This window comes from Ornithorhynchus anatinus, chromosome X3 (genome assembly GCF_004115215.2).
Source record: "Ornithorhynchus anatinus isolate Pmale09 chromosome X3, mOrnAna1.pri.v4, whole genome shotgun sequence".
NCBI lineage: Eukaryota > Metazoa > Chordata > Mammalia > Monotremata > Ornithorhynchidae > Ornithorhynchus > Ornithorhynchus anatinus.
Window position 1 is genome coordinate 14368261 of NC_041751.1, and position 25479 is coordinate 14393739.

General features: G+C 41.7%; 1 protein-coding gene across 1 annotated transcript in view; it reads right to left on the reverse strand.

Annotated features, from left to right (window-relative positions):
* The window catches only part of CDH12 (cadherin 12), a 503695-nt gene that overhangs the window by 201269 nt on the left and 276947 nt on the right, over positions 1–25479 (reverse strand). The window contains exon 3 of the mRNA XM_007655500.3: positions 19565–19704. The gene's annotated coding sequence lies outside the window, so the exon portion shown is untranslated. The remainder of the gene's footprint in view (positions 1–19564; positions 19705–25479) is intronic.

Sequence of the window (25479 nt, forward strand, 5' to 3'; positions counted from 1 at the left end):
ACATTAATTGTTAGAATCATAAAATCAGCCATTTAGTGATGGATATTTATGAATAATTGATAAGCCTAAAGTCATATTTAAAATGAGGGTGTGTTTTTTCCCTTCTAGTTAACCATGCTCTGGATGGAAATGCAAGTTGAAAACTATAGCCGATTTCCTTTCATACATTGCTTATTGAAATAAGCTAACTACATTTTAAACTATTTAAACATTTTAAACTAAACTAAACTATTAAAATTACATTTTAAATTATTTCCACCTTTTTTAATTCAGTTGGATTCTGCTTCTGCGGCCTTAACTTTAAAAGGGGTGAGGGCAGAGATGCTTTGATAATCCACTGTAAACTCTCTCTAGACTGTAAACTCCTTGTAGATGGGGAACCTATTTATCAATTGTGTTATCCTGTGCTCTCCAAAGTGCTTAGTACAGTACTCTGTTTACAGTAAGTGCTCAATAAATATGACTGATTAAGACGCAGCACGGCCTAGTGGGAGTAAGAAGGACTTGGGTTCTAACCCCAGATCCGCCACGTGTCTATTATGGGACCTTGGGCAATTTACTTCACTTCTCTAGAGAAGCAGCGTGGCTCAGTAAAAAGAGCCCGGGCTCGGGAGTCACAGGTCCTGGGTTCCGAATCCCGGCTCTGCCACTTGTCAGCTGTGTGACTGTGGGCAAGTCACTTAACTTCTCTGGGCCTCAGTTCCCTCATCTGTAAAATGGGGATTAAGACTGTGAGCCTCACGTGAGACAACCTGATTACCCTGTATGTAGCCCAGAGCTTAAAACAGTGCTCTGCACATAGTAAGCGCTTAGCAAATACCAACATTATTATTACTATTAAGTCCAGTGTCCAGAGTGACAGAGGAATGTCGGCGCTGAGATTTCAATCGATCAATTAGTGGCATCAAGTGAGCTCTTACCATCGCCCAGACTGAACATTCTCAGGCAGAACCAGGACCAAGACAGTGCCCTTCCGCCGGCCCTGCTAGCTGACAACTGTCAGAGAAATGACATTTGTGCAATGGGTTTCACATCCCCCCAACTGTGCTAAATCCCTTTGCTGGTGGCATTTGTTATTTTAAGAGCTTGGCTGACTTCACAGCTGGTGAGTTGACACTTTCCTTCTCTCCGACACTGGGCAACAGATGCCTCTCTCTTATGCACAGATGCTGAGAATCCACCCAACCTCAGCATTAGCCTTGTGCTTTGAACTAATTGGGCCAATGCAATTGTAATTAAGATTTGAGTAATGAGAAAACCAACAGGATTTCTTTCGCAACTGATCCTTTTATTGACTTATTGTCATTCTTTCCGGACTGTAGACTTTCATCTCTTAATTACTTTGTTCCCGTATTCTTTCAGCCAATGATGCTAAAGTATATTTTTCTGGATATACACTCCCATATGCACACACCCACATATACATTAGTCTCCCTTTCTGACGATTTTGGAACCGATAAACTCCTGTCAATACTTCCACGATGATGAAATAGATGCAATGTGTTAGCAAATATTCATTCAATAGTATCTATTGAGCGCTGACTATGTGCAGAGCACTGTACTAAGCGCTTGGGATGTACAGTTCGGCAACAGATAGAGACAATCCCTGCCCAGTGACGGGCTTACAGTCTAATCGAGGGAGACAGACGGACAAAAATATGTAGCCCGAAGAGAGAGCAGATTCGATTTCTTCAAGAAACATCCTTTTATGTCTTTGTAAAATAGAATGTGTAAACGGTACTAATGAGGAGAGAGCTTAATTGTAATGTGTAGCATTTTCCCAAGTAGTTACCAAACAGCCAACTAGGAGGTGTTTTGTTGACAATCTGAAACAGAAATCTCGGTATGTAAGTGAGTGCTCTTATCTCCAAAGATAAGACTACTGAGGTGAGATTATAGTAATTACCTTGCAACCCTTTATCACAAAGGAATATTGAAAAAATGCAACCTGCAAACCCATCACTTCAGCCTCAAACGTAGTTTACTGGGTCTAGGGGGAGACCAGAGTTCGAAAAATGACTACATTGGATGCAGGAAGAAAGTATTACCTCTATTCTTTCCTCCTTTTTCCCCATCTCCCAAGGAAGAGAACAAAACAAATATAAATTGAGCGGTCAAGGATATTTCACCTCTGAAAAGAGCATTTTCAAAGTAGCTTGGGGGAAAGAAAGAAAGAAAGAAAAAGACCTGATGTCGAGAAGCCCTTTCAAAATGAATCTTCTGAGATGTTCCCAGAAGACACTATCAGTTTGCAAATGACCGATAACAACCTGGAATGCTGTTTAGTAATCATAACTGTGTTACTTATTAAGTTTATAGTTCTGTGCCAAGCACTGTGGTAAGCTCTGAGGCTTATACTGCATAAGCAGATCAAACCCACTTGAGTCCCACATGCGGCTCACAGTCTAAAGGGAGGGAGAACACATATTTTATCCCCATTTTCCAGATGATGACAATGAGACACAGAGAAGTTAAATGACTTATCCGTGGTTACGTAGTGGGTAATTGTTGGGCCCACCATCAGAATTCGGGTCTCCTGACTTGCACCCCCTGACCTTTCCACTAGTTCATGGTCCTTTTTTTATTTATGGAGAAGGTCACATAGCAAGTCCCACCCAAGCAAATTATTTAAGCCAGAGAAGTGGTTAACCATCTGTAAAGTCGGTCTTGCTGATTTGAGGATCAGCTAGTCCTTGGAGTGTAGGAATCTGTGTGAATTTCAATCTGTGGCTTGAATGGCATGTGGAGATAATTGTTTTATATTTCCTAAACCAGTTCAGGAGATAATAATAGCGAGAGACACAACAGGTCCACTGCAGAGACTCCCCAAGGCCTCAAGGCTCTGTCTGCCCCATTTTGGGTATACTGCCCTGCAAAATAGTCAAAAGTCACAGAATCCCCTTATATCCCCATTCAGTGCCGACCACCGCCCACGCACCAAATTGTTTTGTTTTTCATCCAATGCACTCTCACAAATAATTTCTCTTTAGGAGTGAACGGAAAGTTCCCGGGGCATAAGTGCAACACATTAGACTCTTCTAAGGCTGCATTAATCCCATAAGAACACTGTGATACCATTTAGTAAATTAAGACTACGTCCCATCTCATCGCATTGTATCTACCCTAGCACTTAGTACAGTGACTCGTACAAAGTAAACCCAACAGATACGGCAATTATCATCATCATCAAGGCTAAGGGAGGATCACTTTGATTCTTTCACAGGCTCCTCCTCCACCTCCCACCGGCTAACTGTGGGAGCATAGCCAGCCGAAATACTTAAAATGCAAAGAGTCCAAGGAAAGGGAATGGAAATACATCTTTTGGAGGAGGCATCTGGGATGATTTCCCCGACTTCAAGCCAAGTCCTTCGTGACCACAATAGTCTTCCCCACCCCGGTTAGCCAGCTAGTTTTAAATTTCTAGCTGAATCTGTTTGCGACATTAGACATGCGAGATGTTTCTGTCTGTTTCACCCTCACCGCCCCAAGTTAAACGCCAAGGTGGGATGAAATAGCCAGAAATCGGTGAGTGATTGCTGGGGTGATACTCACTTTGTAAAGCTTAGAATCACTTAGGGTATATTATTGATTTACTTAACATTGCAATCTTAATTTTTTTTCCTTACGTTAATAAGGAAAACCTGTATTTGACTTTACTTCGTGCCAACATCGAGCTAAGCCCTGGGCCTGAGACAACTAGTTGCGCATCGATCCTGTGCCACAAGAAGTTCACACTGCAAGAGGAAAGGAAAAAACAAAAAGTCTTTCCCCTATTTTGCAGATGAGAAAACTGAGTGACTCACCCAAGGTCACACATATTGACAGAGTTGGAAGAGAACCTGGATCTCAAGCAGCCAGTCCCATGTCTCTGCCACTTGGCAGCTGTGTGACTGTGGGCAAGTCACTTCACTTCTCTGTGCCTCAGTTACCTCATCTGTAAAATGGGGATTAACTGTGAGCCTCACGGGGGACAACCTCATTACCGTGTCTACCCCAGCGCTTAGAACAGTGCTCTGCACATAGTAAGCGCTTAACCAGTACAAATATTCTTTCCACTCACCCTACACTGCTACCTGTTTCATTTTCATATATCCAAATAAAGTGGACCCACGTGCTCTGGAAGTCAGACGACAGAAGTTCTAATGTTGGCTCCACCAGAGCAGACAAGCGGAGCTTGTTGGCTCCACCACTTGTCTGCTATGTGACCTTGGGCAAGAAACTTAACTTTTCTTTGCCTCATTTCCTTCACCTGTGAAATGGATATTCAATAACTGTTCTTTCTCCCTCCTGCTCAAACCGTGAGCCCTGTAGGGAACTCGCATATCTTTTATCTACCTCTACCTTAACACTTAGTAATGTGCTTGATACATAATAAGCAAATATCACTTTTTTTGGTATAAAAAAGGAATACAGTTCCTAACACCTAACATATTGTGGTAAAAAAAAAAAAGGATGTCTAATTGGACTTCTACATAGATACTGAATCCTAGAACAATGAACTCATTTACCGTTATTTTCCGGCAAGATATATTTCTTTATTATAGTTGTATTATGCGTCTCCTTAGATGCAAGATACAGCATTCATCTTGGTGTTATGCCTCACTCCGCCTTTCAGAGCATTGCCTGTAGGGGTACCGGCGATATGAAAAGACATTAGAGCTGGTGGATTTGCATTAAAAATCGCTCTTTTTTTTTCCTGACAAGCTATTCAGAACATCACTGGGGCCTTGCCGAGCTTTGGGAAAAAAACAGAAAAATTCCGAGACGGAGACCAGTCTGACCCGATCTGATTTTCTGCAAAACCTGCAATTTCCTTTGAAGGATTATGGTTCTAGGGAAGATGATTTCTACAAATCTGGGAAGAAAAGGCATTCTAGAAAAAAAAATGTGAGGGTTTATATGTTATTGATTTTAAGGAACAATTCTTTCACCTCTTTATGAAGAACAGCAATAAAAATACAGGTGGTTTATGGAAATATGAAATATGAGAATACTGCTATTTCTTAAAGATGCGAGTGACTGAAAGCTATAGGGATACAGGCCTGGGAGAAATGCCAACACGGACCCCTCTCCTCGGTAGTTCATAACATGGCCTAGTGAAAAGGGACGGAAGTCAGGGACCAGCATTCTAGTCTCAGCTCTATCACTGTTCTGTCTGGTGACCTTAAGCAGGTCACTTAACCTCTTTGTGCCTCAGTTTTTGCTTCTGTAAAATAGAGATAGGTTACCGGTTATTTATTGTGTACTTACTGTGTGCTTAATACTATAGTAAGCTCTTGGGAGAATACAGTATAAAAGAGTTGGTAATAATAACGATAATAATAATTGTGGTATTTGTTAAGTGCTTATTATGTGCCAGCCACAGTACTCATCACAGGGGTAGATACAAGAAATTCAGGTTGGACACAGTCCGTGTCCCACATGAGGCTCACAATCTCAATCACCAATTTACAGATGAGTAGACGTGTTCTCTATCTACGAGTTTGGCAAGTCACTTCACTTCTCTGTGCCTCATTTACCTCATCTATAAAATGGGGATTAAGACAGTGAGCCCCACATGGGACAGGGACTGTTTCCAACATGATTATCTTGTATCTACTCCAGCGCTTAGTACCTTGTTTGGCACATAGAAAACGCTTAATAAATACCCTTAAAAAATGAAAACATTTATGGGTATACTGGAGACTTGATCCCTCTTCTTTATTCATTCAATCTTATTTATTGAGCGCTTACTGTGTGCAAAGCACTCTACTAAAGCACTGTTATCATGGAGTTTATGAGCTAGTGGAAGACACTGGAAGACACAAAGTTATTCATAGGAGGAAAAAGTGAAGTATCTGGTTATAACAACAAGGTGGAAAGATGGGCAAGTGAATGAATAAATGATCAAGTAGAACAAAGAAGCTGAAAAGGGCTTCAGAGCTACATGGGGTTGTGTTTTCACAACTGCTGAGGCAGAAGCTGGGGGGATGGGACCTGAGAAGAAGAAAAGTAATCTTGGAAGACCTCCTTGAGGAGGTGAATTTCGAGGAGAGTTTCAAAGTTGCAAACACCCAGTGCTGGCTCCAAGAAATTTTCTTGGACCTTAAACTCGTTGTGGGCAGGGTTCATTGTGTCTATCTATTTTGTATTCTACCAAGCATTTGGTACAGTGCTCTGCACCCAATAAGCTCTCAATAAATAGACTGACTGACTACAGTCGAAGCATAGGAGAGCCAGGTTCTTAACTCAGGATTCTCAATTAGAACTTTGTTCTGCCGCTTTCGGCCCAAACTTCGCAAGCTACCAACTTCGCAGGCTTAGGTTCTAAAAGGCAAAATTGTCTTGAGTCAAGTCATTTGCAAGTTAAAACATGTAGGCTCACTGATCACAAATTATGCCAAGAAATGTCATCCAGTGATTACAGAGAAAAGAGGGCTGGTGTGAGATAGGTGACCTTTACAGAGCATTTATAGATAAATCACCTATTGGTCATTAGAGGACATTGGTCCAAGATCTCTAGAGCATGTCACATAATCAGGCCAAATACTACTCCTAAAGGCTGAAAACAGATTCCATGGAAAAGCATAGTTTTAAACTGAAGTATTTCAGGAAACAGTATTCTATGTTGGCATGTAAAAAGGTTTGTGGGCTGGTGCTTGGAAAACTGCCCCCGCCTTTCAAATCCCCAAATCCACCCTCTTCCCGCCTTCAGAACCCTCTTCAAATCACCTCTCCTCCAAAAGGCCTTCTCTGACTATGCCCTTTATTTCCTCTATCCTCCCTCCTCTCTATGTGAACTACACACTTGGCTGTGAATCTCTTAAACAATTTAATACTCACCCCAGCACCCCCAATACTTCCATAAATATTCATATATTCTATTTCCTCCAAATCCATAACCTGTCTTTCGCCCGCTGAAGACTGTAAGTTTCTAGTTTGCGGGGATCACATCTACCATCCCCATGGTATTTCATTCTCCCCAGTAATAATAATAATTTTGGTATTTGTTAAGCGCTTACTATGTGCAGAGCACTGTTCTAAGCGCTAGGGTAGACACAGGGTAATCAGATTGTCCCACGTGAGGCTCACAGTCTTAATCCCCATTTTACAGATGAGGTAACTGAGGCACAGAGAAGTTAAGTGACTTGCCCTAGTACTTAGGACAGTGTTCTGCAAACAGTAAACATTCGATAAATACCTCTGCTTGACTGACTGATGGACTGGATCTTTAGTGTCAATGGTACAGCCGATATTAGATCGACGTACGCGGTACAACCAATATTAGATGGACGTACGTGGTACAGCCAAGATTGGATCGATGTACTTACTATCACACATACAAGCCAGCAATTGCTTGAAAACCACGATTACTACTACTACTCACGGGAATATAGATAATGACAAGAACAGCACGATAAAGTCTGGAATGCTACCTGGCTGACGAAGGTCTGGATGACTATACAACCTCAACATTCCCATCTCCATTCTATTATCTCTCGATTCTCTCCCTCCTCTCCCTGCCTCTCTTTTTGTTTTGAAGTCTTTTGGCTTCAAGACCCATGCGTTATCCACTAAGTTGTACTGTTTCTCACGCTCACACAAGAGTTGAGTCTACCACCCTCTTCTCTTTTGGCTCTCCCAATGGTTCAGTATCACAAGACCACCTTCTCACACCTCCCAAAATGCCCGCTGTAAAAAAAGCTTTTCTGGGCAAAATGCCGATCCACGCTCTCATGAAAATTGGTTCCCCAGCTCTACGGCAGTCCAGCGAAATGGCTGAATTTTGGTTTAAAGAGGGAAGTAAGCATAGGTTTGTAAATATGTCCGTGTGGAAAGAGTATGGGGTTGGGAGGAAGGCGAGCTGGGTTCTAATCTCATCTCTGTTACTGGCTGTATGACCTTCATCAAGTCACTTAGCCTCTCTGAAAACTAGTTTCCTCATCTGTATAATGGGGGCTTTTATAGACCTCCCCATCAGCTCTCTACATCTCCTAGAATGTGAGCCTTGTGTGAGACCAGAGTCTGGTTTGATGTGATAAGCTTGAATCTACCCTAACCATAGGCATTTCTTGGTGCTTAATCAATGACATAAAAACTAATTTTAATAACTGAATTGAGATAAAGGGAGCATCACGATGTCCTTGGCAGTTCCTCTAGGACAAGGAGTTCTGGCATCAAACCCTAGATGTATTTCTTTTTTGTCCTCACACCATAAATAAACTGCACTTGCATAATAGGGTTACCTTCCCCAAGTCATCTGATACTACGATCATTTTTACCTGCCCCAAAGGAAGTGCAGTCACTGACGATAAATCACACTGTTATTGCTTTGTAGAACCACAGAGAAGAGCAGAATTTCCTCTGATCGTTTAAGCTCTGGCCCTTTCTGTGCAGCAAATATTGGATGAGCTAAATGGTCAGTAGATTGGTTAGCCCAATTGATATCAATGGCCCCCAAAATAAAGACGACGATAATGATAGTAATAATAACAATAAGTGGCGTTTGTTAAGTGCTTACTACATGCCAGGTACTGTGCTAAGCACGGGGGTAGATTCAATACAATCAGATCAGACTTGGTATCTGTCCCATATAGAAGTTCATAACATATGAAGAAGGAAGAACAGGTATTAATCCCCATTTTAAAGATAAGGAAGATGAGGCACAGAGAAGTGAAGTGTCTTGCCCAAGGTCACAAAGGTAAATGACAGAGCTGAGAATCTCCAATTGAGCCTTCTTTTCTCTAGTCCCTCTCCCTTCTGGGTCATCTATTCTCCTGGATCTCTTCACCCCACTATTCTTCCCACAGCACTTATGTACAAAGCCATAATATATTTATTCATATTAATGTCTGTCTTCCCCTCTATACTGTAAACATGCTGTGGGCAGGGAACATGTCTTCCAATTCTGTCGTATTACACTCTTCCAAGTGTTAAGTACAGTGGTCTGCAGACAGGAAGAGCTAAATAAATCTGATCGATTAATTAATTGTGAGGGGGTAGGGGCTCAAGAACAGTGATCTTTGGGGGAATAATTGAGTGCATTCATTCATTCATTCAATCGTATTTATTGAGCGCTTACTGCGTGCAGAGCACCGTACTGAACGTTTGGAAATTACAATTCGGCAACAGATTGAGACAATCCCTACCCAACAACGGGCTCACAGTCTAGAAGGGGCACACACATACACACAGATATACAAACACAAACACACACTTCATTCAATAGTATTTATTGAGCGCTTACTATGTACTAAGCGCTTGGGATGAACACACACCCACATCCAGTGTCCACCACATGACCACACCGCGATTTTCCACCTTCGTTACTGACTCTGCCTGTGGCAGTGGGTAGCAGAGATCAGTAAACTGCTCTTCTCCGCCACGTCTCTGTGCTGGGTATTTGGGAGAAGCAGCAGTGGTTGACGGTAGCAACAGCAGTAAGACTATTTACTGAGTGCCCACTGGACTAGGCAGAAGTAGGCAGTTGGGAAGTACAAAACTAAGAAGGGGCATTGTGGTCGGCTCACAAGGAGCTTACATTCTAGCTGATGGCTTCTGGCTGGAAACACATTAGAACACGGCTCATTCTGCGTGAGCATTGGTGGGCCGTAGCGTTGGTTAAAATGAGGGGAAGAAACATTTCTATCTTCAGATGCACTTGCCAACCGAATTTAACAACACATAGCAGGGAGCATCCCAAAATGCCACTTAAGTGTGATTTTATTGGACAACAACACTGTTTTGAGGCCGCATGGAAATGATAACTTGATAACTTGAAAAGCTCCTTCAGCTCCACTTCGGCTGTTAAGAAAGTATCACGCTTAGTCAGATTTCTGCCCAATGGCTTTTTCACAAAGGTTGTATAAAAATACCCAGGCATTTCTGGGCATAGCTGTGATTCACCATACATTTTTTTTTTTGCTGCTTTCCCACCTCCCACCTTTAACTTTACAGCTAGTCTTCTCTATTCAGGGAGCTACTCTCGTCGGGTGATAATGGACTGGACACTTGTTCATTTCTTCATTTTAGTCATTCCTTATCAAAAGAGTATTTTGAACTTTGAAGTATTTATTGAAGGAATAGCTCAAGAGTGTTCAAACAGAGCTATTTTCAGTCTACTTAGGTTAAAAAAAAATCTATGATATCAAACATTTCCCTCCAACAAAATCAGGTCATTACCTTTAAAACATTAGCAACTCAAAGACTCCTAAGTCTTCACCACTGTCAGTGTGAATCTACAAACTCCCTAGGATTCTACTACTATTAATAATCACGGTGGTATTTCTTAAGTGTCTACTATTTGCCAAGCGCTGTTCTAAGTACTGGATTAGATACAATTTAATCAGATTGGACACAGTCCCTGCCCTATACAGAGCTCACAGTCATAGAGGAAAGGAGAACAGGTATTTTATACCCACTTTAATTGCTATTATCATTATTGTTATGGTATTTATTAAGTGCTTACTATGTGCCAGACAATGTACTGTGTGCTGGGGTGGATACAAGCAAATCGGATTGGACGCAGACCCTCTCCCACGTGGGGCTCACAGTCTCAATCCCTATTTTACAAATGAGGCACAGAGAAGGGAAGTGATTTAGCCAAGGCCACAAAGCAGACAAGTAGCAGATCAGGGATTAGGCATAACTTTCTGACTTCCAGGCCTCTACTCTTTCCACTATGGCATACTGCTTCTCTACAGATGAGAAAACTGAGAAGCAGAGAAGTTAAGTGACCTGAGCCAAGATTATTCAGCAGATAAGTGGCAGCACCTAACTTACTGGAGAAGAAACAGTAAAGAACAAATAGAAACACATCCTCCTCTTTTCATTTAATACTATAAAACCCAGGGAATGAAAGGATTTGGTTTAATTTCTGGAATTTTTCTCAGCCCTCACAGTCAAATAAATTCCTAATATCCTGAAATGTGTGAAGCTTGTTTATTGCTAGACAGATATCTGCTTCCCCTTTGAAGTAGGGCAGTCTTACACAAGCAACTCTTGGCTTTTCTGTGTAGGAAATTTAGCTTATGGTCAAGAGGTCAGAGGGCTTTTGATGTGAAACAAGACAGCTTTAAGGTTAGCCGATATTCACTTCCAATTCAGTCCTAATTGTAATGCCAACCAATTTCATTATCACCAAAAGAGGCTTAACACCTGTCTAGGTAATGACCCCTTCCTTTACCGCCTGACGTGGTTGTTTCAAAGAAAGACCAAATCCCAGGGTGTTGCTGAATCAGTTTTGAATGTCAAGAAAATTGGATCAAAAAGTTTGCAGGACAGGTTCCAAAAGGCTGAAAAATGACAATTAAGCTGATCCCATTCTTGCCCAAAGAAGCAGTGCTGGCATACAATATGTTTGAGAACTCCCTATCTGGGTTATTTTATTTTTGCTGGGAGATGCTTAATCACTGTGCTATAAGACTCATGCCATGACTTGGGTCCTGGAAATGAACTCTAGGGCTAGGTGCGGATGACAGACAGAAAAAAAAAATAGCGCTCAATCAAATCTCCTTTAGCCATGTTAGATTCAGCTTATTCTCATTTTGGTCCACTTTTTATGACGTGGTGTCATGGGGACAGATCTCTGGGGAGTGTAGGCGTTCCTGTGATTTCATAATCCCTTGGGATATCAATGCATTTGTGAAATGAACTGGGAAAAGTGAGGTTACACATTGCTCCCCAGGCATCCAACTGATTTTTCTCTCGGTTATTAATTAACAGTACTGATTAAGTTCCTACCCTGTGAAAAGCACGCTGCTACACACTTAACTGCCATACAATTGGCGTGACAGTGCCTTTATCCTCACCAAATTTACAATGTAAAGAAGGAAACTGACAGATGCATGATATTAACAAATAGTTTAAGGAAAAGAAATGATGCTTCAGGAGCTCAGAGCAGAAAGAAGGATAAATAGAGATACATATGCATAGTTTAATGTACACTGAAACTTTGCATAAAGGTTATGGTAAACCAATAAACATAGGTGTTAAAGGCAACTGTGGAATAGGCACAATGGGTGAAGGTGGGATTTAATCAGGAAAGGCTTCATGGAGAAGGTGTGTTTTCAGAAGAGCCCAGTCAAACAATCAATCCATCAGTGGTATTTATTGAGCTCTTACTTTGTGTGCCAACTGTATTAAGTGCTTGGGAAAGTACAATAGAATTGGTAGACATGATTTCTTGCTCGCAAAGTGCTTATATTCTAAAGGGGGAAAAAGACAGATAGGGGAAATAGGAGAGCAAAAGGCCAGACAGAAAACCAGTCCACCTTGGGAATCTTACTCTGGGAAACTGAATCAACTGCAAAATGTTCTTCATTTCAAATTGAGGCAAGGAGTTCTATGCTACAAAGACTCCTTGGAATCACTATATTTAACAATGTCCATCATATGGTATTAATCCATACTCAATTATTTTCTGAATATATTCTTCATTACGTACTAGTAAGCCAGTCAATCAACCAAGTCTAATTTTAGAAATAATTTTGTTTTGTTTTGAATCGAGGAAGAAAGATGAACTCTAACCTCAAAGCATGGCTTTTAAACATAATATAAAATGAACATAAATTATAAGTATAAACAAACAGTTGTAGAATGTACAGGCTAGACAATCAAGACATCATTAGAGATGAATGTCACTGCTAGAACCTGAGTTCTTCAAACTCAAAATCCAAATGCACACAAAGGAAACTAATTTAGAAAACAAACAAGGATTAAATACCTGTTTTCCATTCTACAGTCCGAGGCCACTGACCTCCATATATAAAGTTTGTTTTAGGTTTCTGCTAAGCCAGCCTCTCTTGATTGCTGCAAAGCCTTGAAAGGCCCAGCATGAAAAACCTAGGTTTACCTCACCCTGTCGCTTGGTGATAAGAGGGTACCTTCTGAAAAGGATTTTGCCAATTGCTTTGGTCTCCCCACTTACTTAGACTGTGAGCTCCTTGTGGGACATGGACTTTGTCCAACCTGACATTAAGAATGAAAACAATAATAACTGTGGTATTTGTTAAGCACTTACTTTGTGCCAGGTACCGTAGTGAGTACTGGGGTAGATGCAAGATAATTGGGTGGAACACATTCCTTATCCCACGTCGTGCTCACCGTCTTAACCCCCATTTTACAGATGAGGTAACTGAGCCACAGAAACATTCAATGACTTGGCCTAGGTCACCCAGCAGACAGGTGGCGGAGCCGGGATTAGAACCCATGTCATTCCGACTATCAGACCCGGGCTCTATCCACTAGGCCGCTGCTTCTGATGACCTTATATCTACCCCAGCGCTTAGATCAGAGTTGACACATAGAGTTTAACAAATGTTATTTAAAAAAAAAAAGGCATAACAGGCTGATCTGGCATTGCTTGAGCCAGGGATCAGGTGACAGGTGATAAACAACAGACCAAATCTGAAGAATCTTTGTAGCTGAAGCGGTAGGTATTCTCCAGCTGATCTGGAATCCCGGCCATCTGTCCAGGGTTGAGGACTCCTACACCCTGACCACCGAGAAACGAGCGAGAACCTCAACAGGCCGACTTGGGGAAACTGTTCCAAGGAAGGGGAGATATCAAGTGTTGTGCTAAGAATTACTTGTCTCACCCTCCTCTCAAATGCTTGCTAGAAATCAAGGTTGTGTTGGCGGTTCGGGTGTAGCGATAATACACGTACAACTGAAGTTTTGTCAGGGAGAAATAAAGATCTCATATTTTTCTATTAATATCTCTATCTATTTTATCCTTCCCAAAAACAGTGCTCACAGAAACCCAAAGGACACCTCACTGTCGACAGCCCGCCTGCCTCCCTGCCTTTTTCTGCCTGGTTGGAGCAGGCACAATCCTCAGAGCCATGTGAAACCTACTTAGAGTGTGAGTTTCACGTGGAAAAGGGACTGGATTTGACCTGATTAACTCGTATCTACCCCAGGACCTAGAACAGTGCTTCACACATAGTAAGCCCTTGTCATGTCTTGTCATATGCTGTCGAGTCATCTCCGACCCTCAGCGACTCCATGGACGCATCTCTCCCTGAACGCCCCACCTCCATCTGCAATCATTCTGGTAGTGGATCCATAGATTTTTCTTGGGAAAAATACGGAAGTGGTTTACCACTAACTCCTTCCTCACAGTAAACGTGGGTCTCCACCTTCCACTCTGTCCCATGCCGCTGCTACTCAGCATAGGTGAGTTTTAACTTGTAGCAGATTGCCTTCCAATCGTTAGCCACTGTCCAAGCTAGGAATGGAATGGGAGGGTTTGACTCTCCCTCCCGTAGCCGAGACTGGTAGAGTACTGGAAACACTCCAGATGTGATCCTGAGAGGGGAAATAAGCACTAAGTACAATGAGGATAATAAAGGTAATAATAATAATCAATGATGATAAAGAGAGAAAGCAGATCAGAGACTAAAATAGAGGCGTAGAATGCCAGTTTACTACAGTGAGGTGTGGCTAGTGGAAAAATAAATATTGGCACATATTCAGCAAGAGTTGCTCCATTCATTCAATCATATTTATTGAGAGCTTACTGTGTGCAAAGCATTGTACTAAGCACTTGGGAGAGTACAATATAACAATAAACAGCCACGTTCTCTGCTCACAATGAGCTTACAGTCAGAACACAGCAAAGAAAATGCCCAGGGTACGGGGCTGAGGTGAGTGTGGAAGTCATGTCAGCTCCATTCAATCAAATGGAAAATCACTTTCCTTCTAAAACCCAACTTACACAGAAATGTGCTTTGCTCTCAACTAGCTTTATCTTGCTTAATTTATAGACAGCCCAAAGTGAAGGCCACACGTGTCTGTTCTCAATCAAGCTCGGGGCGATCTCATATGTCTTCATAGCAACTTATTGAGTCTATAACTTATTTGCACAAAGTGTTGCATTTATAGATTGCTCTAGCTGAACATTTTCTCACCTTCTCCCACTTTGGCTCAATATTTTGTTCTAAGACTCGAATTAGTCACTTGTCTTTTATGTTTATTAATAGGTAGGATTGATCCAGAGTTGTGGACTTGTTTTGTTCTATATGAAGGCAAATGTAAGAACCCCAAATTCAGAAGAGATAATCTATTCAATATGTGCCTTTTGTGCAATTACAGATAAGAAGGCTCACATTCTGTGTACCGGCTCACAGCTTAAAAATTAGCTCTATTGAACAAAATTTTCCGGGCCAATAATGTTCTTTCCTCTTAGTTAATGTATTATTTGATGGCAGAAATATTAAATCAGAAATACTGCCGGTTTCTCATGCCTTATTTACCTCTTCGTAGCAGAGTGATAACACTGTCAAAGGGATAGCAGTGTGGGGATTTGATTATCTGTGTCTGTGGCTGCCAATGATTCATAAGTCAAGAGCAAGTTACCAAACTCACTTGATGAAATTTATCTCAATTAGTAGCATTTACTGAGTGTGTATTGACTATCGCTTGTGATAATACAATAGAAGTAATAGACATGATCTCTGCCCTCAAGGAGCTTACATTTACAATCTAGTGGGGGAGACAGGTGCCAAAATGAATGACAAATGGGTATAGTTGGCAAAAGGGAGTTGAGGTTCTGGCTGCTTTTGGTTTTTATTTCTTTTTTTCCCCCCTTAAGGAAAGTGAGTTAACCTATACATTTCTAGGCCAATTTTGATGCAATGCCAACTGAAAAGCCATTTAAGCATTATATTCATTCATTCAATCATATTTGTTGAGTGCCTACTGTGCACAAACCACTGTACTGAGCACTTGGGAGAGTACAATGTAACATCAAACACATTCCCTGCCCACAGTGAGCTCACAGGCTAGAGGGAGAGACAGATGTTAATGAAAATTAAAAAAAAAATAGATGAATATATAAATAAAGAGAAGCAGCATGGCTTAGTGGAAAGAGCACAGGCTTGGGAGTTAGAGGTCTTGGATTCTAATCCCTGCTCCGCCTCTTGTCAGCTGTGTGACTTTGGGCAAGTCACTTAACCTCTCTGTGCCTCAGTTACCGCACCTGTAAATTGGGCATTAAGACGGTGAGCCCCTTGTTGGGACAACCTGATGATCTTGTATCTATTCAGTGCCTAGAAAAGTGCATTTTTAAAGGAATGTTTGTTTTCTCCAAACAAGTAATCGAAGCTCTATCTTGTTTCTTTTTTCAACAGACATGTGGTCATTACCTACCCTTCACATTAATTAGGAAAGCTTTCAATTTAGGCTTCTTGAGCAATATGTACAGGAAGCGTACTATTTTTCAATTAATCATATTCTTTGGGTGTTTACTGTTTACTCTACTAAGTGCTTGGGAAAGTACAGTATAACAGAGTTGATAGACACATTCCCAACATTGCAATCTAGAGGGCGAGATAACATTTCCCACAAGTACTGATCAATAACTTTTAATGAGCACCAGTAATGTGTAGAGTACAATACCAGGTGCTCAGGAGAACACATTTGAATTAGTAAACACACTCCCTGCCTCAGGTGCTTACTATGAAATAATGTTCTTCATGCTCTTGGATTAGTATATCTACTTGCACTCATCAATCGATAAATCAATCAACTGTACTTATCGAGTGCTCACCTTATACAGAGCACTGTACTGTTTGGGAGTATACAATATAACAGAGTTGGTAGACAACATTCACGGCTTGGAATGCACCACAAGCACTTGGCACAGTGTTCTTCACACCATAAGTGCTCAATAAATACAACTGAATGAAGCTCCAATGTAACAAGTTACTGTAACGCATTCCTCTCATATACTGAATTAAAGATATATCCTTATTTCATTCATTCTGCTCTCTCCCCCCAATTTATCCACTCTCTTTTCTACCTTCATTCATTCAATTGTATTTATTGAGTACTTACTGTGTGCAAAGCACTGTAATATGTGCTTCACCACAGCTCACGCACCTTTTCTTTCTGCTCAAGCTACCTATTCATTGTTCCTTGTTTTCCTCTCTTCTGCCTCTGACCCCTTGCCCACACACTTCCCCCTGCCTAGAATTCCTTCCCACTTCAGGTCTGACAGACTACAGTTCTGTCCATAACCTTGTGAGATCACATCTCCTCCAGGAGGCCAGCCCTGATTAATTTCCTTTTCTGATATCTAATTTCCCTTCAATTTCCACTTAAACAGTTTGGTGCCACTTAGCCACTTGGGTGTTCACAACCCACAAAGCCCTTTCATATTCTATTGCTGCTGCTCTCTGAAATGTGCCTATCTTTCCTCCTAGATCGTAAGCTTCTCGAGGGCAGGGATCATGTCTTCTCACTCTACTGTTTTCTCCCAAGCCCTCAGCACAGTACTCTGCATGCAGTGGGTGTCCAATCAATGCTATCGATCGACCGATTAGGGGGTGAATGATTGTTTACATTTTCAGTCTGGAGCGTGCTAAAGCAACATCCTGCTCAGTCTGACAAAGTTCTGGAACTTGGACGAACTGAACTCGGATAATGCTGAGTGGTCTGTGTCACCCTCACTCCCTCTTCTCACAGTCCCCATCCCCAATAGCTCCAAAGAACAAGGTGAAGACCCAGGTGGGACCTAATGTTTTGCTCAGGATATATGACCTTCAGGAAATCACTAAACTCAGACTAATTCACATCCCATGTTATGTTGAGAGTAATGTAGAAACTTTCCATTAGATTTTCATTCTCATTTACTTAATTCTCCCTTCTTAAATCTAATCTTGCTGTTCCTTTTTTTTAATTTATTTTGCTAATTCTGTCACTATTCTTTGCTGCTAACAGCTTGCCTCTTTATCTCCCTATGAACACCACAAGGTGCATTTTACACTTAGCATATTTTTCCTTTACCTCTATGTTATTTACACTTAACAGTGTGTACACCTCTTTTGGAAGAGCAGATGCATATTAGATATTAATTTTCAATAGAGGCTTTTGGAGGGTAAATTATCTTTCACCAAGTAGTAACTAAAATCAGCTTAAGGCAAAGACTTCAACAACAATCTTATTTACAGACCTAAAAAGACCTTAAGTAGATGACTAACCATCATTTATTTCACCACTGGTGACTCCCGAATTGCATTAAACTACACAAATAGATGCTCAGTAAATACCAATAAAACCATAACTACTACACTGCCCATGGAAAGTAATTATCTCTGCAACTGATATCACACTTAGAGGGACTGGTAACAAACTTGTCCAATCGATTGTATTTACTGAGCACTTACTGTGTATAGAACACTGTTGTAAGTGCTTGGGACAATACAATATAACAGAGATGGTAGACAGGCTCCCTACCCATAAGGGGCATAGGCTTTAGAATTCTCTCCAACTTCCTTAATATCATTGAGGAAAAAAAAAAAATCCAGCAGATTGAACTGGATACTTACGATAAGATTATCTTAAAGCATTAATAGCATTTATGTAAGTGCACACTGAAAACCATGGCTTGTAACAAACTTATTTGAAAACTACTTATTGAATTTCAATTTATCTTAAAATTGGAGAACTACTTTAGCCCCCAGTATTACTGGGACTTTCGTCTTTTCACACAGGGGCAGTCTAAGAGTTTATGTACTTTCTCACGGGGTGAATGGCAGAAGACAACAGACAAATGCATAACTAGATTTGGTATTTAAACAAACGAAGTACGATTAGTTGATTTCATTAATCACTTGGAAAGTCAACCTGAAGTAAACCGAGCCTACCAAACTCATCCCACCTCAGGGTGAAGGAGAGCTGCAGCTCTCAGAGATAAGTATTCAAGACTTTACTTGAAGAGACATGAAACCTTTCTTCTTGTCAAATAAGGATCTTAAAGATTGGTTTCTGTACCTTGCTTCTCTCAAACTCTTGAAAGATGTGTCTCCATCCCTTAAGCAGAAACATCTATTTCTGTCAGCTTACTTTCTTACCGACAGCTGTAGATTTATTTTCCGAACATTCGCATCGGAAATGGTTTTATTTTTCTCCCTTTTCTGAAACTTCTCCAGCCTGCAATGGAAACTCTTCGGAAAGTGTCAGATGCGGCTCCCCAAACAATGACCGAAGTCTGACACTGATTTGAGTAATTGTCCTTGTTTACCTGGAAAGACCCACAGATCCTTCAATCCCTGAGGATGGTTCATTTTCCCCACCTCGTGAAGCACAGGGGCTCTTGAACAGATAAGACTGTAACCATCCTGTGGGCAGGGAACAGGTCTACCACCTCTGTTCTGTCGTACTCTCCCAAGTGCTTAGTGGGGTGCTCTGCACCCAGCGAGCACTCTCGAAATACGACTGACTGATTTTCTTCCCCAGTGTGGACAAAATACTTCAAGCAAAGTCAAGTTAACTGTTTCACATTTCTCTGCTTTAAGATTTAAAAAAAAAAAGTTACCTCCCCCTTTATATTTCCATTCATTTCACCGAGATCCAAAAGGTGATTGGATTTCAGAAAATGTAGCCTTTCACAGGAACCACCTTCAAAAATCCTCTTCCTCTCAGACAATAGTTCCATTCTGGGACATTTGCTTCCAAACTAAAGCCTTTTACTCAAAGGAGCACAATGCCTTACTGCAGTGCAGAATGTCAGATTAGTCAGTTAGAACTTCCAATGCAGAAATTCCATCCGATGCAGTCACCCAGATAAAGCAGCACTTACCTTAATTGAAATCTTTCCTTTGATCGAGCTGAGACACCGGTCAAATCAGCTGTGATTTGGGAGCAATCTAAGTTTTCAATCAACACGCTCCGGGTAGCTGCATGCTGCGCTCCTCCTATTTAGGTGGAACTCCTTGCTGTCTAAAGGGGAGAGAAAGAGATAAGCTGAAATCCCCAGAGGTTCCTACCCGGGAGCAAGTGAGGACCAGAGCAATATTCTTAAACACGAGGCTCTCCGCAAACGTGCTCCGGTCTGGAGGAGCCTGTAACTGCTGTGATAGGCTCCTGCCAGGTCCCTTGAGCTGAGGGATGATCATTGACCTGATTAACAGCGAAGGCTCTCCCCTCACGCCGGGGAAGAAGCACAGAGCAGCTTGGCGTGTCGTGAGGGAGTTAGGAAAAGCACCGGAGCCACTTGGGGATCGGGTCTTTTCCAGACTAATGGACGTGCCGAAGCGGCGGCTCTAATTTGTGAGGTCCTGCGCGGCGTTAACCATCTGAATGCCGAACGTGCTCTCGGATGCTGTTTCTCAAGGTGTACGGCTGCTGGTCACGGCCGGCGGCTGAGGACCTAGAGACGGATGGAGCTGTTTCAGAGCATCAGCCCGAAATCCGAAGCCCTCCCCAAACAGGCAGCTACAAGAGATGCTTCTAACCCTCGAAGACTCTCATCGGATCCGTTAGGCTGAGGAGTGTAGAGGCTAAGGGTGCCAGCCTCTCTCAACAGTAAAATGAGTCTGAGTCTGATGGGCTCGTTTAACCCTCATTAGACAGTTCACAATAAAAACAGGTTTAGTCAGTACACATATGTATATGTATATACACATGTATATAGTAGTTGATTTTAAAAAAAAATGAATTTTGCCCGATTGCCTTTCTTTCCTGGAAGAAAGGACAAATCAAACACGAAGTCCAATCCTCACCATGTTCATATGGTTCTAGTAAACACACTGTTACACAGGGTATCCAAAAAAAGAAAAAATGTTAGAGTTGTGCCTCCAATGTGGTTTGATGTGAAAGTTTGCTGCCATGCCAAATTCCAGTCTTGAAATAATAACAGCATTAATATAGTCATGATGTTCGTTAAGGGTTTACTATACACCAAACAAATAGCACCAAATACATTTGCAGAGTCAAGATAGTTGGGTTAAACATTGTCCTAAGTAGAAATAGGGAACGGGTAACAAATTCCCATTTGAACAACTAGGTTGTATAGGCAGCTTATACACTAGTTAGAAAATAATACATATATTTTTCCCCACTCTCTCCCTTCTACCACCTCCCCATAGTTGGTCTCAACATTTTGGCACCTTGGACTCTAAATTACAAATATTTGGCTGATATTGGAATCACAAATAATTACAGGATACAATGTCCCCAAATCATTAACTTACTTTTATTAAAAGTATCCATTTTTTACTGCCGAAAAATGCACATCGAAGGGAAAATGTAGGTTTTTTAAAAATGGAGTTAAATGCAAATAATAATTTGTTACATTACGAGTGAAAAAACGTATGCAAGGGAAGTAATAAACTGTGTCTATCAGGGTCATGATGAAGTATATTTGGCCATTTGAATGATTTTAAGATACTCTTTTACTCACCAACTCCTTCAATAATGCGTAATATAGTTACACATATGACAGTACTTGTGCGGCTAGATGTGAGAGATTATTTCTCAAATACAAATAGAGGAGTAGTGAAAACCATGCCCAGTATGCTCACCATCCATATCAGAAACAACAAATTTTTATCTTGGTCCGGGTGTCTTAAACTTTCATTAGTGACTCCCATTAAAAAATTCTCATCAGAATTATGTATCATTTCTGCTCCACCTTGTAAAATCTGCGGGTACAGTACTCCTTCCTATAAAAATGACATATGCTTGGATTGTAAGGGTAAATACGTTACTAAATTGGAAAGTGCTGAGAGGAATTGTCAGCCGTTTTGGAATTGCTAATCCGATTCAATTTGCAAATGAAGTCTCTTGCTCTTTCAGGGCAGAGGGTGAGAGTTCAGTGAAGGAAACCCACTTAATACCCATAGGGAGAGAACAGAACACCTTTGGCTCGATGGGAGGCCTCCTATCCAATTAAAGAATGGCATTAATGAATTCTCCTACTCAAGTGATTGCCCTAAAACTCTCTGCAGCTTCAATCCAAGTATTATTCTGAGAACATAGAGGAAGTAGAGGATTTCGCTGCTAAAATCTGGCAGGAAAGTGTGGGGCTTTTCTTCCTCTAGACTGCAAGTTCACTGAGGGCAGGGAATGCGTCTATCAAATCGGTTAGATTGTACATTCCCAGCCACTTACTACATTGCTGTGCACACAGTGAACACTCAGTACGTATGATCGATTAACGAAGAACGATCCTTTCTGCTGAAAATCACCACTGCCGACAGAGAGATTGGATCCATTGGTGAGGGTCAGCAGGAGAGAATCTTTTGCACGCACTTAGCACAGCACCTTTTCTGTGCCCTTACTGTTTAGCAAGAGCATCGTTCAGATCCTAAGGATCTGTCAACGGGCACTGCTGTGAATGCAGTCCATGATCGGCAGCACATTCCACTGTGTCTTCACTCAATCTGCTAGATGGTTTATTAGTAATAATAATAATAATACTGGTATCTGTTAATCGCTTACTATGTGCCAAGCACTGTTCTTAGGGTTGGTGTAGCTACAAGGGCATCAGGTTGTCCCATGTGGAGCTCACAGTCTTCATCCCCATTTTACAGATGAGGTAACAGGCACAGAGAAGTTAAGTGACTTGCCCCAAGTCTCACAGCCGACAAGTGGCGGAGCGGGGATTAGAACTCACGACCTCTTATTCCCAAGCCCGGGATCTTTGCACTAAGCGATGCTGCTTCTCAAGTAGCAATTCTCAGATCTTAGCAGTTCTATTGCATTGTTGGAAGGAAACATGTCTGTTTATTCTCGTATTGTACCTCCGAAGTGCTTAGTACAGAGCTCTGCACACAGTAAGTGCTCAATAAATATGATGGAATGAATGACTACTAATTCTACTGTACTCTCCCAACTGCTCAGTACAGTGTTTGACCTCGTGTTCCTGATAGATTGGTCCTTCCACGAGCTGTCATGAATATGACAGAGTGGCTGCATGAAATTTGTGGGAGAAGATGGGGCTTGTTCTACTTTGAAGCGAAAACCGGTGAGAGAGCAAAATCTAGCACAAAGCCTAGGATGACAAAAGTAGAAACAAACGCTACAAGACAGGCTAGAATGGGGAAACAGCAGGAACATCGACCGACGCTAATTACTGAGCACTGATTGTGAGCAGAGTGCTCTACTAAATCCTTGGGAAAGTACACTACTAACGACTTGGTAGACACAATCCTTGTCCTTAATGACAACAGTCTAGCGAGAGAGAACTTCAGGGAAGGGGAATGTGGGATCAAGTGCTACTGTCTCCGTGGAGTTGGAGTAACAGTCAAGGACGGTTAAGTCGATTTGAAGGTGAACATTTCATTCATTCAGTTGGATTTATTGAGCCCTTACTGTGTGCACAGCACTGTAACATTTCACACGCTACATAAATAAAATAAAAATAAATAATGGCACTTGTTAAGCGCTTACTATGTGCCAAGCACTGTTCTAAGTGCTGGGAGATACAAGGTGATCAGGTTGTCCCACATGGGGCTCCCAGTCTTCATCCCCATTTTACACATGAGAGAACTGAGGCCCAGAGAAGTTAAGTGATTTGCCCAATGTCGCACAGCTGACAAGTGACCGAGCCGGGATTCGAGCCCACGACCTCTGACTCTCCAGCCTGAGCATTTTCCACTAAGCCACGCCGCTTCTCCGAATGTTCACTGGCAGTGTACTCTGATTCAAAGAATAGATAGTAAACTGTGAAAGACATTAAGCACAGACACATACTGTAGTCAGGAAAGCAGCATGTCCTAGTGGCAAGAGCACAGGCTTGGGAGCCAGAGGATGTGGGTTCTAATCTCGGCCCCATCACTTGTCTGCTGTGTGACCTCGGACAAGTCACTTAACTTCTCTCTGCCTCAGTTCCCTCATCTGTAAACGGGGAATTAAAGACCGGGAGCCTTTAGAACAGCATTTAGAACAGTGCTTGGCGCATAGTGAGTGCTTAACAAATACCATTATGAGGATTATTATTATTTGCAGTAGGTGCATTAGAGGATATTGTTAGCACTGAACCTGGATGAATGACAGATGATTCTAGATATGTGCCCAGCCTTATTTTACTAGCTTACTAAGTAGATTCTGGTGTGGCTTGAATGACGTCTTCTTCCCCTCTCTTTCACTGACAAGTTTAAAAATTGCACTCCAGGGAAGAGAGGGAGTCGAGGACATAGGTGACTGGAGGGCACTGGAGGACATGTATATCGATCCCTGACCCAAGCTCCTTCAGGTTGGGAGATTTGCGAACACAGTGAAAATATAGCCTAGTGGAAAGGAGAGACAGGAGTCAGGTGACCTGGATTCTAATCTCGCTTTATCACTTGTTTGCTGTGTGACCTAGGGCTAGTTCCTTAATGTTTCTGAGTCTCAGATCACTCCTTTAACAAACAAGGATGATTTATCTGATCTTCCTCCTTCCTGACTGTGAGTTTCGGGATTCGACAGGGACTATGTCCCATCTGATTATCTTGTAGCTACCACAGCGCTGAGCAGAGAGCTTGTCTCATAGTAAACGTATAACAAAAAGCAATTAACATCATGATATTTATTAACCGCTTATTAGGTGTTGACTGGTCTTTTTATGATATTTGTTAAGAATTATTATGTCAGTCACTTTTCTAAGAGCTGAGGTGGATGCAAATTAGTCAGATCAGAGACATGGGGCTTACAGTCTCAGTAGGAGGTAAAGCATGTATCGAATCCCCTTTATGCAGCTGAAGAACACGATGCACAGGGAAATTAAGTGACTTACCCAAGGCCACATGGCAGGCAAGTGGCTGAGCTGGGAATGTAAGAAAAATGATGTAAGAAAATCAAAACAAAGTTTAATCCTTCTACCACACAAGGCTCACAAACTAAAAAATGGAGAGAGCATGTGTGTTGTCCTTTTTTTTTTTTACACTTATATGGAAATTGAGGCACAAGAAAGTAAAATAACTTGCTCAAGGTCACCCAGCAGGCCAGTGGCAAAGCTGGGAAAAGAACCTGCATCTCCCGACTCCTCGGCCCCGAGTCTTTCCTCTAGACCATGTCGCCTCTGAGCTAACTTCAGTACTTGAGCCAGGATGTCCATGACCTGAGCACATTTCAAACCTGAATTGTGAAATATACCCAACTTGAAGTAGTGGTTGATATTAATTTCCAGTTCACTCTCAAGTGTGTTCAGAAATTGCAAGAGAACTGATGACCAACTCACCTTTCAATGAATATCCATTTAAAAGCCAAATTGGGTAAAAGCTTAGTGTCTCTTATCCATGTCACACTCTGAGACAGAGCAAAGCTGAGGAAATACATCAATTCCATGAACATATTCAGATTTTCTGTCACTGACCTATCAAATACCGACTCTGTAGCCTAATCAAGATAGGTATGTACTGAGCACCCACTGGGCATAGAGAAACAAACTAGTGCTTGAAATAATGATAAGAAGAAGAATCGTGGTATTTGTTAAGTGCTTACTATGTGCCAGGCCCTATACTAAGCACTGGGGTGGATACAAGTAAATCGGGTTGGACACAGTCCCTGTCACAGATGGCGTTCACAGTCTTAACCACCATTTTACAGACGAGGCAACTAAGGCACAGAAAAGTTAAGTGACTCTCCCAAGGCCATACAGCAGAGCTGGGATTAGAACCCAGGTCCTTCTAACTCCCAAACCCATGCTCGGTAGACATGGAATAACAGATTCTTGTCCTTGTTATGACAGCCCTGATAGGGCCTCGATAGGAATCAGTTATACGAAGAAGT